Genomic DNA, 13,276 nt, shown 5'->3' with positions numbered 1-13,276 from the left:
TCTGACTAAGAACCATGAGGTTTGCAGGTTCGATCCCTGGCCTTGCTCAATGGGTTAAAGATCTGGTGTTGCTGTGAGCTGTGGTGTAGGTTGCAGACCTGGCTCGGATCCTGTTGTTGTGGCTGTAATATAGGCTGGCAGCTGTAGCTCTGATTTGACCCCTAGACTAGGAAATTCCATATGCCATGAATGTGGCCCTAAAAAGCAAAAAAAAAAAAAAGAACCTGCAGAACCTTATGCTTTGGTATAGTTCAATTTTACTCTCTTCAACTATGCGGGTATTTTTCTGAGCCTTTTTCCCATAAAATGACTTTACCTCAGAAAACAATGGTTCTGATAAGTTTGGTAGATAATGACTTGGAGGATAGGTAAAAAATGGGTGACCTGGTGACCTTCTCTAAAACACTTTACCAGAGTTCCCTGGTGGCTCAGCAGGTTAAAGATCAGGCATTGCCACTGCTGCAGCTCTTGTTACTGCTGTGGTGTGGATTCGATCCTTGGCCCAGGAACTTCCATATGCCATGGCAAAGCCAAAAAATAAATTAAAAAAAATTAAAAATGAAGTTCTCGGAGTTCCCATGGTGGCACAGTGGTAACAAACCCAACTAGTATTCATGAGGATGTGGGTTCAATCCCAGGTCTCACTCAGTGGGTTGGGGATCCTGCACTGCCCTGAGTGAGCTGTGGTATAGGTCGCAGGCACAGCTCACATTCCGCTTTGCTGTGGTATAGGCCAGTGGCTACAACTCCTATTCGAACCCTAGTCTGGGAACTTCCGTATGAAGTGAGTGCGGCCCTAAGAAAAAAAAAAAAAGAAGTTCTCCTGTGGCGCAGCAGGTTAAGGATCCAGCATTGTCACTGCAGATGTTTGGGTCGCTGCTGTGGCTCGGGTTCAGTCCCTGGCCTGGGAACTTCTACATGTCACAGGCGTGGCCAAATAAATAAATAAATAAAATTTTATAACACTTTATAAATGGGACACAGGCTTATCCTTCTACCCAGGTTTGAGATATGAGTCTGCCTAGGGACAGATGGTGACCAGAACAGATCCACAGGCAAGTTAAGATTTTAGAAAACCACCAAGTTGCATGAAGATTAAAACATCTACTTGGCAATTAATGCCCAACCGCCTGTCTTACAGAAAAGCTACTGTCCTGGGTATCTTACGGATATTTGGACCTGCTCCATTTCCCTTAGTACAGCTTGTTACTCTACTAAGGGCATCTGTGGTCATCCCTGAACAACAGCTTCCTTACTGTACTGCAATGTTTCAGGGAGAGGCAAACAAGACCAAAACATTCATCACGTCTCCATGATCTAAACAGAGCACGCCATGATCACTAGGGGTGTGGGGGGCACTTGCACCCAGGCTGGGGAGAGTATCTGCACCATTTTCCACAAAGGACCATTAGACAGTGGAACCAATTTTCAAATATGTCATATGGCTTTTGAAAACATTTCTCGTGCTTGTGGTAACCAGAGCCAATATAGGCAGCTGAGACTTACAAAAGGGACCCTAAGAAGTAAAAAGACACCTTCTCTACCTAAAAAGAAGTCATACAGCATCATCTTTCTGCTTGTTAACACATAGGTGCTCTTTTAAATATCCACATGTATGAGTACTTTACACTACTAAGCTCAAAACAGTATAATTTTTAAATATTTATTCTCTAAATTTCCCTCTACATGGTCTCTTGGGCTTTTTTTTTTTTTTTTTTTTTTCCCCACCATCTCCTCTGTAACTCAGAATAGAGAGAGGGCACTCTGGTTAAACACACTCTGTCAAGCTATCACAGTAAGTTATATCTCTCATATCAACTAATATATTACAATTAATTCTCCATTAAGCTCAGATTTCCTTCCAGAACACCAGGATATACTCCTGGCATAAGCAACTGGAAGAGATAAACCATCAGGAACATAAGCTATTAGCATACTAAGTAATAACCGAGGCCAGTTCCCAGCAGCTGAGAGCCAGGGGGTGGTCCTCCTGTGTGTGCAAACTGGCTCCTCCATTTATTTTAATTTTTTGCCCAAGTCCACGGCATGCAGAAGTTCCCAGGCCAGGCATCGAACCCACACTCCCGAGCCACAGCAGTGACAATGCTGAATCCTTAACCCACCTAGTCACAAGGGAACTCCCTGGATTCCCCCATTTCATAGCTCCATAAATTTAGGTATATTACCTCCCCAAACCTCAATTTTTCCTTTTTTTTCTGTGAACAGTCCTGGTTCATATTAAATGCTAAACAAATGTTACCTAGTATTAATATTACCTATGAGTCACTCCAAGAGGGGAAATAGCATTTTGTTAAAAGGCTTCTGTGGTATTCCCACTCTTTAGAGGAGCTGGCAGAATTTTCTGATGAAGCAATCATATTTAATCTCCTTACGGAAGGTTTTCTTACCCAACATCAGAAAGGACAATACTCAGTTGACAGCAGAAAAGGGGGAGTTCTTGCAGCTGAACATTCAAATGAAAATGGTCTCTTCCATACAGATCCCCTCCCCAGTTATCATCATGAAATACTCATTAGCAGTCTTCAGAGAAGACCACCGAAAAAAGAAACCACTGAAGAGAAAAATTCCTGGGTGATAAGTACTTGTTATTGAAATCTTTAATCTTTAATCTCTAGCTGGCATCTACTTTTTTGACCATCTTCAGTCTATAACCCAGTGTTCAAATGTTATCCCACGTGTAAGACCCCCAGATCAGGTCCAATCTGGGTTGAGTGACTGATGCTCAATTGCTGACTAACTGATCACAACACAGAGGGATGATGTCATTAGGGATTAGAATGGCTAAACATTCTGGACCACAGTGGCCTTAATTAGGATTTTAAAATGCCAGGATTGGATGGCCAGACCAGCCTGTGAAGCCTGGCTGCAGCAAATGGCTTAACCCCAAACTAGAAACAGGTAGATACCATGTTCCATGCCTTTCATCTCTGAAATAAGCACATCTTTGTTCCTCACGTCTTCTAACACCCCCAGCACAAGCAGACAAGTAAGTTCTATGGATAACCTTAGAGAGGACTATCGCATGTTCTGCCCATTAATAATGCAGCTATTTTCTGCTGTGCTCTATTCTCTACTTCGTTCATTTTCCAGGAAAATCTCCACCTAGGCCTAACCAGTTCCTTCAAGTTTCCAGCTGCCCTTGATCAGCAATGCCTTATCTGTAAACACATAAACTGTGACTTCATGAGCTGTCTTCCAAGCTCAATTCACTTTTTACAATAAGAACCGACCAAAGAATGTGGGTCTGAGCACCCGGTCTTCCTATTTCACATGCACTAGGTACCAAATTACAAGGTCTTTTTCCACTTGCTTTATTGTTTTGTTACAAGCAAGGCCTTTCTTCCTGTAGGCTCTTCCCAGTGGACAGACCTCTTCTATGTTGACCTGTCAGTCACTGCCCTGCCTCTCTTCTCCTTCTTTTCCTTCTCTCATCCCAGCAGTCTCTCCTTCCCAGCAAATTTCCACCACGTAATTATGGCAATGCTTTAGCCTACTTCTCTGTTAGCTTAACAACCCTATTTTCTACTTGTGCTGATGCTACTGTTTGCTTTTCTGACGGGCTAATCCGTGTATCCTTTCAAGGCCTAACTTCCCCTACCATGAGAGCAGCTGGAGCTCTGATTCACAGGTGCCTTCCAAAGCTTTTCGTTAGCAATAGAAATGAGATGGCTTAGAAACCCATTTCTTCATCTGCAGGTGAGTACTGGAACCTCTGTGCAGCAAGCATCTTTCAAGTATCCCACATTGTGCCACTGCACAATTATTTTCTGACTAATACGGACAATGTTATAGGCACATTTGTCATGTTAAAAGAGAGAATGTTCCTTCACAGGTGATCACCACCCCCACCCCCGCCCCCCACGGCATTTCCCAAGAAATGGGCTCAAGAGAAAAGCACTCAGCTGCCATGAGCAAAACTGAAGGATAATGACTTTGCCTTCTTCAATCTGAACAGGGAAGAGAAGAATTCCAAAATTTGAAGGCCTCAGCTCGTGTTCTGGTTCAACTGGCCAGACGAGGGCTTAGGGAGCGAGTCTGGCCTTCCCCAGCTGGGCTCTGTGGCAGCTAAGCCTCTCCACAAATCCTGGGCTTAATTACTTCTGACACAGTTGTCTCGCCTGGGCCTTCAGCTCCTTTTGTGCTCAAACCAATCTGAATCCAAAGGTAAGTCTTTGCCCACTCATCTTGGGCAATGCTTAATTTCCTACTAGGTGATCCTGAATTTTCATCAGGACCCACTGGTTCCTAGTGGAATTTTCCCCCTCTTTCCTTGAGTGGTCTTTGTTAAAAGTCCATTCAAAAGCCCGGCAAGAACTTTCTGCATTAAGCAGTTTCATCTTCAAGTATTTATTTTTTTGAACAAATAAGTACCTCCCCACCTTCCTTCACCCTCCAGAGCAGGCTCTGCTCTCTGAATGAAGTTAGGGGTAAGCGGTGGACCAACTCAGTAGAAGTGTTTTATTAATATCCAGAAGCAACATGCAGTGAACTAAACAAGCAAACACATGAAAGCAAGGAAATCAATACCAAAATACCCATGACCTGGCACAAAAAGAAACCTTCCCTCCAAGAATAACTCAAGGAAAAAAAATGTCTCCAGCTAGGAATTAGGCAAGAATGCTTTGAAGACATCAAGTAATCTGCTTACCAGAATTAAAAGACAATGCATCTGCAGGTGAACCATCCTGGTAAACTCTCACCCCTCACTACTCTGCCTCTGGTCCTTCCAAGCCCCCAAAAATCCAATCCTGTGTTGGAGCCAGACATCTCAAGACTAAAAATCCTATGTAGGCATCAACTGGTCAAGACAGAATCCCTCAGAAAGTAGACACATTTTATAACAGCATTTCCAAGCAGAAGAGGTAAATCCAAAGTGCTTCCAATGGACTTTCTATTTCTCAGTGTGGGCAGTTCTCTAGATACAAAGTTCAAGGGGACAAAAGATTCAAAAGGGCTTCCTAATAAACCACAAATGCAGCCTAAATTCATAAAAATCCATTTTCCCTTACTTGGAAACTTCTTCTCCTGGATTTTATAAATCCCAGAGACAGTTCCATTTAGGATTATCTTTTCTCTAGTGGCCCCCTCACCCCACCCCACACTTTTTTTTTTTTTTTCTTTCTCCCTTCAGTACTGGCATGCAAACCATGCTGTTTTAACTTCTTTCCTGTTCTCCCAGTTCTTCTGGAACATTTTATTTTCGACAGTCAACTCATCTGGAGGAGTGCCACACTGAGGTCCAACTGTTTATAGCGTTAACTGTGTTTCTGCCAGAAGTCCACATCCAGCCCTACCTTCTCCAGACTGTCTCCTGGATTAAGAATTTATGCTTTTGTTTGGAAGAAGCTTAGAAAATGTGGAAACTTCCAAACATCACCCTTCTTCTTTACAAAGTTACTTTCACTTGCCCAAGACGAATCAGAAATGGGAAGCCACTGTCACCTTTCTTCAAGTACTGCCCCAGCCCCTCCCCCACCCCCCATGGTTAAAAATGTTGCTTGTGCTGATCAAAAATCATTCTGAAGCTGACTTCATGTATACTGGCACCTGGGAAATAGCTAGCCATTGGCTCTGCAAGACACAACTGGGCCTTAAGAGGATACATAGAGGGCACACTCTCAAGATGAGCCAGTAACACTGGGAAATCACCAGTCATCATTTTAGACTGGATTTCACTCTTTTGGCCATTCATCAGTATTACAAAATGGTCTCTCTGAAAGAAACGTTTAAATCTGTACCAAGTTGCAAAATAGATCCTCAGAGTTCAATTGTGGGCAAGTTGCAATAGACCCAGACAAACTTCCAAGGAAGGGCATTTGAAAAGGACTCTCCAGCCCTGAAGGACAGAACTACAGAGAAAGAGGAGGACAATGTGAAGACGAGCACAGCTACAAACCCAAGAGTTAAAACTTGCCCCCAAGTCCCACCAACAAAACTGGCTTCTGGGCGGGGGGGGGGGGGGGGGGGGGGGGGGCGGGGGGCGGTCGTCACATCTATGAACAACCATGCTCAGCCCTGGGCTGCCCCACATGCCACTCCCAACAATAAAAGTCAATACTCCTGCCCTACTAGCATATTATTTCAGTTTCTCTGACAGCCTTGCACTCTGGAGAGGCAAGCTGATATTTCACTAACAGCTACAATCATGGGCAGTAGGGTGGTGGAAAGGCCACTGGGTTGGGAGTCAGCCGACCTGAGTTCGAGGCCTGGCTTTGTTACAAATGAACTTTCTGACCAAGTCACTTCACCTCCTCTCTGTGCCAGTTTCCTCCTCAGTTCAATGCAGAGGGGAGATGTGAAGGAGATGATCTCTCTAAGGCACAGAACTAGCTTTTTGAGTTCTGACAGGTGACTATGAAACACTGAATGTCATCATTTAAGGTGTTACCAAGCAGTCAACTTTTAAATGATTTTTTAATGTTAATTTCTACTTGGGAAATAATATTTTTGCCCATCATCCCAAAATCTCAGCTTAATCCTGATGTTCCCCAGAGTTCTTTATATTACAATAAATGCCTCTTTTCCTCTTCTTATTTTTTTAAGCAACCTTCCCCAAACTAAGACTTGTGCTATTAAAAGAGCTTAGAACTTCCCATTTCCTTGCTAGGGCTAAAATTAAACTGTCCATTCCTTAGGGCCCAACATAACATCTGCCAGATGTCTTGGCATATCACACAAGAATAGGAATTTTCTTCAAGCATTATCTACTTTCCTATTTTCTCATAATCAATTAATAGGTCACCAACACCTGACTAATGTTTCTTTCAAAGCCACCACCTTCCTAAGTATGGGAACTTCATGAGATATTTGCTTTCACACTCTTTCTCTCTCTCTCTCTCTCACACACTCACACACTCACACACACACACACACACACACACACACACACACACTCATGGACACTGTGGTTTTTTGTTTTTTTGTTTTTTCGGTTCATTTGATTTTAGTGGACACTGGAGATAATTTCCCCCACTTCTTCTGAATTTCCTTAGTTTCCATATATCAATCATCTAATCATACACCCATGTCAGACCCTTTGCAATCTGAGTTCATTATTTATATATTTCCTAATTTGTGACTGCGGCATTGTGAAATAGCCTCTCTGTTCCCCAGCCCTCAACTTGAAACATTCAATACAGCTTTGTCAATGTTCTGTCCCATGAGGCAGTGAACTATAAGTCTGATAAAGGCACATACCACAAAGAAGATAAGTAAGGTTACCTTAACCAAGAAAGCTCAACACCAGGAAAGTATCCAAGGTAGACTAGACCCTATTAAACTCCCTGACACAGAAAACAGAGCTCTTTCCCAAGACACCTTTACCATTCTTTCAGGAAAACTGACCACAAGTACTCTAAAGTCCATTAGTAAAGTTGGATTTCTTTTTCCCCTACTGTCTTCTGGAATATTCAAGAGAAAAAAATATATATGTGTATATATTTTTATATGCATATAAATTTATATATATATATATATATATATATAATTTTTTCATCTAAAAGTTGTCTCCAACTCCAAAGAGTAAGGGAAAAAATAATTCCTCAGGGACTGTGATCAGTGAATTAGAGGGACATAAGTCTGAAAACTATTATGGAATACAAAGATTCAACAAGAAATCTTTTTATGGGAGTGTGCATCACAGCTCACATATACTTCTCCAGAATGATTTCTCTTTGTGACGTATTGGAGAAAATTATGTAAAAATTGGCCTAACGAGCCTTAGTGACTTGATGTCACAAAAACAAAAAGGATCTCTAAGCCTTGGCATCAAATGAGAAGTTTTCATTAGACACTTTCTACTTCTCTCAGAGTGGTTTATCCAAAATACTTGCCCTATTTCAAAAGTTTATATCTAGAAAAATGCAAGAAACCTTGTCTTAAATATAGTGGTACTTCTCAGTATTGCAGAGCATCAGATATGGATGTGTCTCTTAGGTAACCAGTTAGAACATATTCTCAAACTCCAAAATGCCTCTCAGATACCTAGTTTCTTTCCTCCAGAAAAGCTTAGCTCTAAGGCTGTTTGTCTATAAAGACACCAAAACATTGGTTGCAAGTAAAAAATGTGAGGCAAACTGCTGGACTGACAATCAGTTTGTCAGATTTTTTTTCCTCCATCAAAATAAGTAATTAACCAGTTGTTCTGCTATCAGCAACAACAAAAATATCATGGAAGTTCACTTCAAGATCAACGTATAATGTATTTATGTTTACAAAAACATATATGGTTGATTAGACGCAAAATTATCTGGTAATTACTTTCCCAAATAACTCTTTTTATCTCACTGCATTTGAAGAACTTCCTAGTTTGAACATGTAGCATATATATATATATATATATATATATATACACATTAGCAAATTTAAATATAACACTGACATTCTACTTAGGAGCAAAAGTAATGGTATCAAAAAATAACATTCAAAAAATGAATAATGAAAGGTATGATTCCAAGTAAGGTTTTTTTAAAGTGCTGTTGGAGAGCCCTAGGTTTTTAATAAAGAAGCAGAGCTCTGAAGAGAAGTATTTTTAAATAAGCATACACATCAACTGAAAATCTTGAAAACCATACATCTTCGTCTGCAAAAACAGGGTTTTACTTCATTGACCATGGACAATTATCAGCTAAAGAACCATGTATTTCTCCTCTCCTTTCACACCCCTCAGAAGAACAATAACCCTCAATTAATGACACAACAGTTTGGTTTGAAAAATGTGATGTTGTCATATACAGCACTGTGCATTTACTGAATGACACTGCTCCCAGTTACTCTACAGAATATAATTACATTTGGAATCTAAAGCCACCTCAATATGCACAAAAATACTGTAGACATAAAGAACTTTACACACACTCAAATCACACACATAATGAGAAAGCAAAGCAAGAAAAAAGCTGGTATAAGTCGCTCACCAATGTGTTCCTTATTTCTGTTGAAGCTGGTACCTTTCTATATCTCTCCTTAGATGAAAACAAGGTCCAATTAGCCTCCTTACAATATATTAATTGGTTCTGAATCTCCTCCAAGTTTTCATTCCACTGTGGAGCCTTCCTCATCTATCTTCAAGAGTCCATCTAAAATTCTTCCAACATCTTCCCTCATCCTCAAGATGGCTACCTCACCTAATGGAAAAGCAACATCTCCATGGTTGGCTTTTATAAATTCCTCAAGCATTTCAGGATTTAGTTCTTTACTTGGATCAATTACATACATTCTCTAAAACTAATCTGTGCAGAACTCCAGTCAGTGTGTGGGGGACTGGGGTAGGTTTAGGTCCTTTCTTCAAATCATCCTCACAAAATGTCTTCCTCTGAGACTCATAAATTCCTCCCAATTAGAAAGGTGAAGCTACCTGGACAGAAGGTTTTCTCAACTGACATAATATTTTAAAATTTTGTTTCCATAGTGATATTGTTAAGAAGACATCTGATATTTCTGAAGACTTACAGTACTGGAGAACACAGAAAAACAGCAGAATGTAAGGGAAGAGGGAAAACAAAGGAACTAAAAGAAGGCCTAATACACAAATGGAGCATCCTGAAGAGAAATGTAGACCCTGAAGAAACTGGTGTCAGCCAGACTTAAGAGTTCCTCTGAGATCTTGCAGGATTTGTTGTTGTGGCTGTGGTTTTTCAGAAATCAACCCAAACCAGACAATGAAGTCTTGCTATGCATCAAAACATGATGATAACCAAGCCCCAGAACTCCAAAATCTCAGCTCAGGGCCACCACCATCTTCACAATGAGGAAATTCACATTTCCTGGTGACTTTCAGGAGACCTGGAGCAGCTTAAAGTTGTTTGAAGACCTTACTGGATAAATGTTTAAGGTTTTGCCTTGCCTTTCCTGAAGGAGGTCAAAACCCTTCAGGTCCACTCAAAAGGAGAGAAAAAAATTCCAAAAGTTTACTTTAAAATGGAAACAAATGTCTCCATAACTTGCCAGAGCACTCCTTGGGTGGAAGCAAAATCTGAGCAGCCCTTCCAAGCCCCTCACCTCCTTGCATAATGAGCAGAGAGTGAAGAACCACCACAAGATTCACCCCCTGGAAAGGGAGAAGGAGTAGGCAGGCAAGCCTCCTCCTCCAGCCATCACCAACAGAGCTTCAAAATGGAGACATCCATAATTTTATAAACACTTCTCAGCTTTGTCTCCTGGAAACCCGCTCTCCTCCATTTTCTGGTGGAGTTACAACATGACAGGGCTTACCTGACTCAGTTCCCAGCTCTCAAACTAGTCACTTTCTCCAAAAACCTGCAAGCCACCTCCAGAAACAAAACCAAAGCAAACCAAACAGCCATCACAGACACTCAGACACAGCCCCCGGGAGCCCTGGGAGAAAGCCCCAACTGGTTGGTCTTTTCCCATCCCAGACGCGTGCTTAAAAATGAAACTTTTTTTTTTTTTTTTTTTTTAGTAGGGGAGGGATATAAAAGGAACTCCAGGCAGCCTCCCTCCCTCTCTGTAGGTTAGAAGCTACAATGAAAAGAAAATGAGGGTTCCTCCAGGAATGGTGAAAAGCCTGGAGAATGAACGTGAGAAGAAGCTTTGTGTTTTGGAGTCTGGACTGGAACCAAAGCAGACAGCTTGCAAATGGAGGACAGGGAGATAAAGAAAGGGAAAGAGAGGGGCTGCTCCAATGGGGGGCGGCTGCGGCTTCCCCTCGTGCCTGGAAGGAGGGCAGACCCCTGGGAACTGCACAGGAGTCAGGCGACCCCCAGGCCCCCGCCTGGGGTCTTTTCTCCTTCCTCAGAGAAGAGCCAAGCGTGTGTAATGGCTTCTCCTCTTCAGAAACCGTTGTCCTCCTCCACCAGACGCTTCTGAACCCCCAGCCTGGAGACAGCTCCTCAGCTGCTCTTGAACCTGCGGCCCCCCCCTCCCCCGGCCGGCGCCCCCCGCTCCTCGCCTCTCAGCTCACCAGCAGCACCGGCAGCCGCCGCCGCCGCCGCCACCCCCCGACACATCCCGACCCCGCATCCCAACTTCGGGGAGAGAGAGAGAGAGAGCGAGCCAAATACCTGAGGAAGAGGGGGATGCCAATCCGCACGGCTTTGCCATCGGGCTGGGGACAGGCAGAGAGAGGGGGAAAGGAAGGAGAGGGACAGAGAAAGAAAGAGGTCAACCCACTCAGGTCGGGGCGGCTGGGAGCGCTCCCTCCTCTGCCCCTCGCTCGCTCCCTCTGGCTCTCGGCTCAGGTCTCCTCGCCTCCCGCCCTCCGCCCCCCTCTGTCCCTACTCCTGTCCCCACACTCGGAGCATCCGTCCTAAGCCTCCAGCTCTCTTCTCACTCATCTTTCATTTTCTCTTCTCTCCACAGAACTACACGAAATTAATTAAGCCACAGCGCTCCGCTCCCCCCAGCAGAAGGAGCAGCCAGCAGGAAAAGCACAGCCACCTCCACTGCCACCACCACCACCTTCTCCTCCTCTTCCTCCTCCTCTTCCTCCCTCGCTTCTCCTCCTCCTCCTCTTCCTCCTCCCCTTCCAGCTCTCTCTCCCTCCTCCTCCCCCCCCCCCCCCCCGCCTTCTCTCCTGCTTCTTCTCCTTGCTTCTTCCAACAGCCAGTCCATGCAGGGGACTTCCTCTCCTCCCCGCTCCACCAACCCTCCTTGGCCGAATGAATGAGCGCGTTTGTGCCTCCACCACCCCGCGCTCTCCTCCCCGGAGCTCTCGGACCACCCCGAGGTGCTTGTTAATTGCAGTAACTTACAGAAGAAGCGTCCCGGCGCCGGGAGGTGTTTCGGGTTCTCCAGCCCCACCGCCTCCTTATCCTCTTTCTCTTTCTCCTCTTCCTGCTCGGGTTATTGTTGTGGAAGTTGTTTGGGAGTCTCATGTGCTTCTGCCGGGTCTCAGCAATGGAGGATCGCCATCTTCCCTGCCTTCCTCGGCTCCTCAGACTCGCTGCAGCTGCAGATGACCTGAGATATCCGTCTCTCTCTCCCTCTCCCTCTCTCTCCCTCCCTCCCTCTCCCTCTCACTCTCTCTCCCTCTCTCTCTCCTCTTCTCTCTCCTCTCCCTTTCCCTCGCGCTCTCTCTCTCTCCTCTCTCCCTCCCTCTGTGTCTCTCTCTGAATAATGAGCAACCAGAGGGAGAGAGAAAGCAAGACAGAAAGAGAGAAGGCAGACAATCTTCTCCTGCCACACAAAACGCCAGAGCACCAGGGGGTGCGCGAAGCCTTTCTAATAACAACAACAACGTGCAGGAGAGAGGAAGAAAAAAGAAAGAAAGGAAGAAATGAGGAAAGGGCTGGAGGGGAAAAGGGGAAGAATTATCCAAGAGCTGGAGAAGAGCAGAAGGAGAAGGTGGAGGAGATGCTGAGGCTGCTGTCCCCCCTCCCCCCCCGCTGAACCCCAGAAGGAGGCAAGGTGGTTGCAAAGTTAAGGCTGGGACATTGTCTTTGTCACTCAGAGCAACACAGAGCCAGACCAGTGAGATGCAAGAGGAGGCGGTGGCGGCGGCGGAGGAGGAGGAGGTGGTGGTGGTGGTGTTGGTGATGGTGGTGGTGGTGGTGGTGGTGGTGGTGGTGAAGGAGGAGGAGGAAGAGGAGGAGAAGGAGGCAAAGGAGGAGGAGAAGGGGAAGAGGCAGATGAGATGAATAAAGACCTGCGGAGAAGGCGGTGCGAGGAGCGCGGCGGCCGGGCTGAGGCGTGCGCGCTCGCGTCCCGGAGGCGCCCGGCTGCCCCGGCCGGCAGAGGAAGCCCCCTGTGAGGACCCTGCCCGGCCGCTCATAGCGCTTCCACCATCAGCCCTGCCCGAGGCGCAGAGCCCCGGCCCCAGAGAGTCCCTCACGCGCATCCATCTAGAGGCCAATCTTTGCAAAGAACATACATGGGGAACTAGAGGTTGCAAGTCTAAACCCAGATCAACCACGTGGGGCTTTTTAATCCCTTTCCAGCTTGCGGTGTGAGTATCTCTAGTGAAAAGCTCAAATTGTCCATTTCTGGCACGTATTTTGAAGTCTTCTCCTCCGAAATAAAGGCTCATTGTACATTTCATTTCTTTTCTGATATGTAAAGGGGGTAGGGCAGGGAAAGAACCCATCATTCGAACCTCGGAACCACCACTTTCTTTTCCTAACTTGTTAAATGTTTTGACGGCGCACCAAAAGGGGAAAAAAAAATTTTTAAAGCCTACTTAAATAACTTTACACCCTCCAGCCCCGCGTTGTTTGCACTTTCTGGCTGATCATCTAAAGGTTCGGAAAGTAACAATCAAAGTTCCTAATGATAAGGTGTCATGGTACTGAAGACAAGA

The 13,276-nt window shown here is 44.7% G+C and overlaps 1 protein-coding gene across 4 annotated transcripts in view; it reads right to left on the bottom strand.

Moving 5' to 3' along the window:
* ZNF462 (zinc finger protein 462) overlaps positions 1–12,006 on the bottom strand; it is a 150,960-nt gene extending 138,954 nt beyond the window's left edge. For 2 of the 4 annotated variants that reach the window (XM_047768096.1, XM_047768097.1), the window contains exon 1: positions 11,733–12,006. The gene's annotated coding sequence lies outside the window, so the exon portion shown is untranslated. Of the gene's footprint in view, positions 1–11,042; positions 11,087–11,732 lie in introns of all 4 variants that reach the window. The other 2 variants (XM_047768099.1, XM_047768100.1) reach the window with 2 other exon arrangements.
* Between the last annotated feature and the right edge of the window lie 1,270 nt (positions 12,007–13,276).

This window comes from Phacochoerus africanus, chromosome 2, assembly GCF_016906955.1.
Source record: "Phacochoerus africanus isolate WHEZ1 chromosome 2, ROS_Pafr_v1, whole genome shotgun sequence".
In the NCBI taxonomy this organism is placed as follows: Eukaryota; Metazoa; Chordata; class Mammalia; order Artiodactyla; family Suidae; genus Phacochoerus; species Phacochoerus africanus.
This window is presented reverse-complemented; position numbering and strand designations above follow the sequence as displayed.